We start from the raw sequence: 9,417 nt of genomic DNA on the forward strand, positions 1-9,417 counted from the left end.
CCTATTCCACACACGCTGCAAAGTTTTTGATAAAACTTGTTCTATGATCGTGGATAGTGGTTCTTGTTGTAATTGTTGTAGCTCTAGAATGGTTGAAAAGCTAGGCTTAACTCCTACTCCTCATCCTAACCCTTACAAACTTCAATAGATAAAAGAGGATGAAGGAATAGTTGTTAACGAACAAGTAAGTGTTCCCATTTCCATCAACAAGTATGAAGATCAAATCATTTGTGATATTGTTCCAATGGAAGCGGGTCACATCTTACTTGGGCGACCTTGGCAATTTGACAAACAAGCTTTGCATAATGAAGTCACCAACAAGATCACCATTTAACATAAAGGCAAAAAGATTATCTTGAGCCCTCTTACACCATCACAAGTGCGAGAGGATCAAATAATACTTAAGAAGAAGTCGGATGGTGAGAAAAAGCTTCACTCTAACAAAGTTTCCAAAGAGAAGAAGTTGAGTTTGGTCGAATGTGCCTCAACCAATGAAGTTGTCCCACCACACTCTTCTAAAAATCTTTTCCTTGGACAACCTCACTTTCTTCTCTATTGTAAGGAGGCACTTCTTTCCATAAATCATCCACTTGATTCTCATCCAAAGGGATTATAAAAGCTTTTGAAAGAATTTGATGATTTATTTCCTAAAGAGGTTCCAAGTGGATTACCACCTCTTAGAGGAATTAAACATCAAATTGATTTGATTCCTGGCGCCAGCCTTCCCAATAGGCCAGCTTATAGGACTAACCCCACAAAAACCAAAGAGATAGAGAAGCAAGTTAATGATTTATTGGGAAAAGGGTGGATACAAAAGAGCCTTAGCCCTTGTGCGGTGCCAGTGTTGTTAGTCCCTAAGAAAGATGGTTCTTGGCGAATGTGTACAGATTGCAGGGCTATTAACAACATTACAGTCAAGTATAGGCACCTTATTCCTAGACTGGACGATATGTTAGATGAATTACATGGAGCAAATATGTTCACCAAGATTGATCTTAAAAGTGGATATCATCAAATCAGAATTAAAGAAGGAGATGAATGGAAAACCGCTTTTAAGACCAAATTTGGCCTTTATGAATGGTTAGTCATGCCTTTTGGCTTAACCAATGCTCCTAGTACCTTCATGCGCTTAATGAATCATGTCCTTCAGGAATACATAGGCAGATTTGTTGTAGTCTACTTTGATGATATTCTAATCTATAGCAAAGGTCTTAAAGAGCATCTTCATCATGTGAGGAAAGTCTTGATTTTGCTTCGTCAACACCATTTATTTTCCAACTTTGACAAATGTACCTTTTGTCAAGAAAGTGTTATTTTTCTGGGCTTCAAAGTTGGGAAAGAAGGTGTACATGTTGATCCTAGCAAAATCAAAGTTATCCAAGAGTGGTCTGTCCTGAAAACAATGGGAGAAGTAAGAAGTTTTCTAGGTCTAGCAGGTTTCTATAGACGCTCTGTAGAAAATTTCTCTACTATTGTTGCTCCCCTTAATGAACTTCTAAAAAAGGATATGCCATTCAAATGGGATGAAAAGCAAAGTCTAGCCTTTGACACCTTAAAGCATAAGTTAACACATGCACCCATTCTACATTTTTCTAATTTTTCTAAAGCCTTTCAAGTAGAATGTGATGCTTCCGGGGTAGGAATAGAAGTTGTGCTTATACAAGAAGGTCACCCTATAGCTTATTTTGGTGAAAAACTTAAGGGACCTACTTTGAACTATCCTACCTATGACAAAGAACTTTATGCCCTTATTCGAGCATTGAAAACTTGGGAACATTATTTGGTGTCTAGAGAGTTTATTATCAACACTGACCATGAATCTCTCAAGTATATTAAAGGGCAAGGAAAGCTAAACAAGAGACATGCAAAGTGGATTGAGTACCTTGAGCAGTTTCAGTACGTCATCAAACATAAAAAGGGGAGTACTAATGTTGTTGCGGATGCTTTATCTAGACGACATGCATTACTAGTTACTCTAGGTTCACAAATACTAGGTTTTGATGACATCAAACAACTTTATGACACTGACACTACCTTTGCATCCACTTATGCATCTTGTCTTAAGAAGTCATTCGACGGATTCTACATTTCTGAGGGGTATCTTTTTAATAAAGGAAAACTATGCATACCCCAAGGATCTATTCGAAAGCTNCTTATCAAGGAAAGTCATGGTGGAGGACTCATGGGCCATCATGGAGTTGATAAAACTCTTCATACTTTGAAAAACAAATTTTATTGGCCACACATGAGAATAGATGTCCAAAAGCATTGTTCTAGTTGCATAGCTTATTTACAAGCTAAGTCTAAGGTCATGCCTCATGGACTATACCTTCCTCTCCTAATAGCTAGTACCCCATGGGAAGACATTAGTATGGATTTTATCTTAGGTCTCCCAAGAACTCAAAAGGGGTTTGATTCCATCTTTGTGGGGGTTGATAGATTTAGTAAAATGGCTCATTTCATACCTTGCCACAAAGTAGATGATGCTAGCTATATAGCAAAACTCTTCTTCAAAGAAATAGTTAAATTGCATGGTTTACCCAAAACTATAGTTTCTGATAGGGATGTTAAGTTCCTTAGCTACTTTTGGAAAACACTTTGGGCCAAGCTTGGAACTAAACTACTATTTTCTACTACATGTCACCCACAAACTGATGGGCAAACAGAAGTAGTAAATAGGTCTCTATCCACTCTATTGAGGGTAATGTTGAAGGACAATATTAAAAATTGGGATGATCATCTACCTCATATAGAGTTTGCTTATAATAGAGTAGTTCACAAGACTACTAAACTTTCTCCTTTTGAGGTTGTTTATGGTTTTAACCCTCTCACACCTCTTGATTTACTTCCTCTTCCAGAATCATCTTCTTTTCTTCATAAAGAAGGTCTTTCTAAAGCGGAGTTCATCAAAAAGTTGCATGAAAAGGTTAAGACACATATTGAAAAACAAACTTAAAAAATTCTGAATACAACAACAAAGGGAGAAAACAAGTAATCTTTAAAGAAGGAGACTTAGTTTGGCTTCACTTGAGGAAGGATAGATTTCCTTCTCAACGTAAATCCAAATTGAGCCCAAGAGGTGATGGTCCTTTCAAAGTGGTCAAGAAAATAAATGATAATGCATATCAATTAGACCTTCTTGAAAGTTATGGCGTCAGTCCTACTTTTAACATTTGTGACTTAATTCCTTTCACAGGAGATGCCCAACAGGATTCCCAAGATCTGAGGACAGATCTTTTTCAAGAGGGAGGGACTGATGGAGGACCATCCAAGCTCAACATAGGACCCTTAACTCGAGCCATGTCCGAAAGAATACAAGAAGAAGAGGGAGTACTCACTACTTTACAGCGGGAACCAAAATTGTCACAACTCAACTATTCAATTTGCAATTCTGTGATGTTTGTGAATTGAAATCATTGTAGCCACATCTAAGATCAGTAAGCAAACATGCTCAAAGCTTTAAACAACAAAATTCTGGACGAAATCAGATATGACAATTCCAAACCAGAAATGACGTGTGATGCAGAGGATCTTCTCGGTCAACAATCAAAAATTGCTTTGATCAAAGCTAGGCAATGCCTCATGGCTTTGTGTGATCAAAATGAGTGTAAAAATGCATCGACACACACAACAACACAAATCACACGCTGACCAGAATCAAATACACAGACATGTAACAGAGAAAAATTACAAACACTTGCACATGACTTTGACAGAAACTGAATTTGAAATTGAAGGTGGAATTGACTCAAATTAAAGAAAGTGCACCGATTAAAATGAAAAGGAAAACACTATAGAACAGTGAACGAACAGAAGAATTCACTCACACACAAAATAGAACCAAACAGTGATGAAAAAAAAATTCAAAGCAATGACAGAATAGAACAGTACATGACGAAAAACAGAGGAAATGGAAACGAGACACTTAGCTCTTGAAGCGTGACTGGAACGGCTGGCTCTTGATGCCAAATAATGGAAGCTCTCTTGGAATTCAATCACGAATAGCCTCCAAGTCCAGAAATGGCAGCGGAATGATGAAGGAGATGAAGTTTGAATTGCACTAAAGGTGTTTGTGAAAATGTCTGGTGATGTTGGATGAATGTGTTTGGTAGAATTCTAACTCAGTAGGCTTTCCAAAGGGGAAAGGAGCTAGAGGAGGTGCAAGATAACAAGGCACAAGTTTGAACTTGAGAGGATAGCTGAGAATTCAACAGCATTTCATTACTCCAATTCAAGTTGGTTTACAAGAGATCTAGGCTTCTCTTTTATAGATGGAGATAGCTTAGATCCGTGCAAGGCAAGCTAGCTTATTAAAAACGTGTTGATTAATTCATGTAGCTTGCAGCAGAAGTTTATCCAGCTGGCCATGTGCTTCATAGGTGCAATGCCAAACACGTGCTGCAATGCATTTGAATGTTGCTGAAAACGCTGAGCGTTGGGAAGGTATGGCTGGGCGCTGCTTTGTATTTTCCAATCCAGAAGTTGCTTGGCCAATCCGTATGAACCTTTCTTGCTTTCCAATGTCTAACCAAGCTTGCTTAGGTGCTTTGATACCCTACAAAACAATGTAAAGTTTATTTAACTTTTTAAAAGAACATGCTAAGACTTTAGAAAGAAAAGATTAAGCTTGTATTCAACTTCCCTTTCTTGGTCTTAGTGTGAAGTTGGTACTTCTTGGATGGGAAGTCCCTTTAGGGGTTGCCATCAGTATTACTTATTAAATCCTCTTTTTCTTTGTTAAAAGACTTTAGCTTACTTTGTAGGACATTATTAAAGATGAAGAATCAAGTCTATACAACTCAAGAAGGCTGCCACGTGAGCAAAGGATAAAGGAAATTAAAAATAAAAAGAACACTGTTGGCGCCCAGCGCCCTCTTCCTGCCGCCCAACGCCAGCAACAGCAGCTTCATCATCTTCATTCTTTCTGCTGAGTCATCCCTTGTAGCTTGCTCTCCATGTTTCTTTTCAATTTTTTACACCACGTGCATATATAGGATAGCTTGCACAGCAAGATTAGAAGCTCTCCTTCATCTATAAATAGAGAGCTTCCGCATTTGTAAATTCAACTTGATTTTGAGTAATGAAATGTTGTTAAATTCTCAGCTAAACTCTCAAGTTCACTCTTGTGGAATGTTATCTTGCCTATCCTCTAGCTCCTTTCCCCTTAGGAAAGCTTTCTGAGTTAGATTACACCACTACACCAAAGCCACACACCATCGGACTTCCATCAAACACTTTGAGCACCTTCATCCATCAACACTGTTTCAATCCTCCGCTGTTGTCTCTGCATCTGAGAAGCACCTCCAGGCATGGATTCAGTTGAGGCTTCCATCATCTATTCTCCTGAAAAAAAAAATCATAATACATCTGAAATGACATTTTTGAAATTTTTTTCAAACTTTATGCCGCGGTTCACCGCCAAACCGCGACCTATTCCCTTAAATATTCGAAATTTAAAATTTTGCAAGGGGAATAGACCGCGGTTCCCCTTAGAACCGCGGTCTATTCCCCCTACAAAATTCTGACATTCCCCAAAAGCAGTTTTGAAAAAAAAAATTCAGGGGAATAGACCGCGGTTCCCCTCAGAACCGCGGTCTATTCCACCTGCAAAATTCTGACACTCAGAAAAAGCAGTTCTGAAAAAACATTTCAAGGGAATAGACCGCGGTTCTGAGGGGAGCCGCGGTATATTCCCCTGCAATTTCTTTTCTGCAAAATTCTGAATTCCCGCCAAGTCAAATCTGAAAAAAAATTTCAGGGGAATATACCGCGGTTCTGAGGGGAATAGACTACAGTTCAATGAGGAACTGTGGCCTATACTGTCGATATAATTTCAAAAATGCCACCGTATAATATTATGCTTCGGTTTCTATTGAACCGCGGCATAATGTGTGCGGTAAAAGATCGATTTTTTACTAGTATATATATATATATATATATATATGTGTGTGTGTGTGTGTGTGTGTATGTGTGTGTGTGTATGAATTCACGAAAGCAAGGATGGAATGGCCAGTGAAGTACATGGCATTAGGTATGGTCTTTTAATTGTTTTTTTGGTTGACTCTTATACTGGTTTTATAATAATAATGGTAGTTATGTTTTCTGACTATACTTCTATACTTTTGGTTGTACCTTTCCTCTTGCCGGAGGGTAGAAAGGTGGATCTCCTCATCCTTGAGGAGCGGTAGAAGAATTGAAAATTCGAGTGCTAACCTTTCCTCTTGCAGGAGGGTAGAAAAGGAGGGATGTCTCGCCTGTAGGGTTCCAACTCATGTTGAGTTCAATGTCATAAGGGACATTTTGGAGTAGGGGAGACAAGTCTGAAGTTGCGGTGGAGGACCACTCGAATCGGTCTATTTCGGTAAAACAGAATATCCGTTGAAGTATAGAATGAGGAAAGAAAAGGAGGGGGGGGGGGTTATAAGAGAATTTGGTGTAGGCACGGGTTGCCTTGCTCAATGGGTGAGGTAGAGCTAAAAGGAATGGTACGAATTCTAGTTAAGGGAACGATTTAAGGATGTGATAATGGTTGTTATTGTCTTATTGAGTATTAATAATTGTTAGATGTGATTGAATGGTGATAAAGACTCAACAACATTGATATAAATGTTATATCGTTTGAATCAATGTTTATTCTGTTAGCTCACCCTTGCATTTGTTTGTGGTTGTGGTTTTCACTTGCGATGATCGTATGACTCGAGTTGTTATACAAGAGCAGATGATGATACAGGTATTCCGGTGGATGCTTAATGCGGCGAGGATAACGAGAGACTTGGGAATTTTATTTCTTTGGGAATTTTGAGTACATACGTAGTTTATAAATTTATTTGATGGAACAATGCTTTCAATTGTTTTAAAATGGTTGTTTGAATTAAATTTTACGAGTTGTTTTTAATGATTTGTATTTATTTTTACACTAAAATGATATCGAAATAGCATCCTAAATTGGGGTGTTACAGAATGGTGCATCCTTCAGTGAATTGCCTTTGTAGATTTAAGTCCAACCACTGGTACATCCTTCTTTGAAGCTTTGTGACTCCTCCTTTTTACTCGAATCTGCTTCTCTTTAAAGACATTATAGATCACCTTTTCTTCTTGGTCTTTAAGCATAATTACTCCATCATAAACATTAATGATTATTTTGGCCATCTTCATAAATGACCTTCCAAGAATAACCGGGATCTTATCATCCTCCTTCATCTCTATCACCACAAGGTCCACCAGGAATTTAAGTCTTTCAATGTGAATCACCGCATCCTCCACCACAACATAGGGTTTCTTTGATGATCCATCCTCCATGATTAAGGAAATCTTTGTTGGCTTCAATGTAAGACCACCAATCCTCTTTAGCATAGATAGGGGCATTAAGTTAATACTTGACCCTAAATCTGTAACGCCCCGACAACTTACAGGGACTGCTAACTGCCCCCACACATCAACACGAGGCTTTCCAGTGTGCTTTGTCCTCACTCACACACTTTCCGAGAAAACTTCCCGGAAGGTCACCCATCCCATAATTACTCTAGGCTAAGCACGCTTAACCATGGACTTCTTATGAGTTAGGCTACCGAAAAACAATTGCATTTGTTGATATGAGTAGCCAAATCAATTCCTTTAAGCTATCCTTTAACTGTATAGCCAAATCAATTCCTTTAACTTTCATTCTGATTTTGCATTGATCCTTTGTTGATGTGCTTGGTCTTTGTAACTTTGAATATGATCTAGGCCTCCTTCATTTTTTTTCATTCTAGCTTACCCATTTTATTTTCTTATAATTGCACCTCATTTGAGCCTTAACCTCTTTGCTTTGTTTTCCATTTATTTCAAACCTTTCCCCCACCCATTAATCAACCTTAGAGACTTGTGAGATATAGGTAGAAGTCTAGAACTTGGTGAATGCATAAAAATAGTGAGGCAAGAGGAGAAAAAAAGAAAAGAAAAATGTGCTGGAAATTCTGGTGTGGTTGAAAAAGAAAGAAACAGCTCTGGAAATGAGAAAAATCAGAAGAAAAGAGTAAAAGAAAAGGCCTGAAATGAATGTCAGAAAAAAAAAAAAAAAAAAAAAAGAAATTCATCTGGCCAAAGCTTGAGAGATAGATAACGTCCTGAGTTCTAGTTTTCTCCCTTGTTCTTCACACTTCTCTGTTTCATTTCAGTTCCCATTCTTTTCTGTTTTTCCATTCCATTCCATGAACATTACAAGCTAAATAAAGACCTATTGATTTAGAGAAACCTTGAGTCAAGCACTGACATTTAAAGTCTTTTCAAAGTTGTGAATGGTGGTTATCATGTCATGAATGAGTGAAACAGGATAGCCTAAACAGTTGAGTGATTGAGTGCATACACTGTATCCTGTGAGGTTGAGGATGACTGCTATTTTTCCATATGTTTGCATTGCTGATTTTGATTGGATTGAGTTGTTATACTTGCTGGAATTGCTGAAGCTTGAGTTTGAAGTTGAGATTTCTTTTGTGCAGTTCTAATTTGATGAAATAGCTAGGAATTGGTTTGATTTGGCAGGATTGAATAAGCTGAAATAGAATTTAAAAGTTCCTTGTTTTGTCTTTAGTTTTTTCTTTGTTTTGTGTTGAATCTTTCTTGTAGATTGAGTCTTGGTTTTCACTTTAGTTTGTTCCTGCCCAGGAGGGCAGTTGTTTAAGTGTGGGAGTGTGTTAAGTCTCTAAATTTTCCCATTTTTCTATGTTAATACTCTTCTTTTAGGATAGTTTAGCTTTTAATTTTCTAGAATTAAGATAGTTTAGAGTAATTAGGATTAAAATAGGTTCTTTGTAAAAATAATGTTAATTTTCCCTTTTTAGTTAAATAAAATAGTTTTTTTAATAATTAGGAATTTTATCTTTTAGAAAAATATTCAGAAAATTTAAAATAGGATTTCTTTTCTTTTAGGCTTTATTTTTTTCATTTTCTTTTACCAGTTTAGTTTTTTTTAATTGATTGTTTGTAGGAATTAATGGGCTGGTGCTAAAAGGAATTGAAATTGGTTGTTTGGGCTAAAATAAAGCATTAGGCCGAGTATCAAGAGCTGCAACTAATAAGCTGAAGTTGTTCTGCTGGAACTGGTGTTGACTCACTGGCAAGTGTACCAGATCGTTTCAAGTAATATAATTGGTAAACCCAATCTCGTTCTTCCCAAGAGACTCGAAGGCCTTATCGTCGTTCGTGTAAACTAAAAACGTAAGACTTGTAAAGAAAATTAATTGGTAGTTAGGATGCAAGAAACAATAAATAAACATGCAAATGCGATTTATTCAATTGACGAGAAAAAGACTATGGATGAATGGAGTTGTTGGGATTGACAATTTCATCTTATCCATTCTCTCTTGTCTACTCCTCTTATTTAATTTGCTTTGTTATCTAATCGTCATGCAAACTTTCTTAGTCTACCCTTAACCCGAT

This window comes from Vigna radiata, unplaced genomic scaffold (assembly GCF_000741045.1).
Source record: "Vigna radiata var. radiata cultivar VC1973A unplaced genomic scaffold, Vradiata_ver6 scaffold_339, whole genome shotgun sequence".
NCBI classification, from domain to species: Eukaryota; Viridiplantae; Streptophyta; class Magnoliopsida; order Fabales; family Fabaceae; genus Vigna; species Vigna radiata.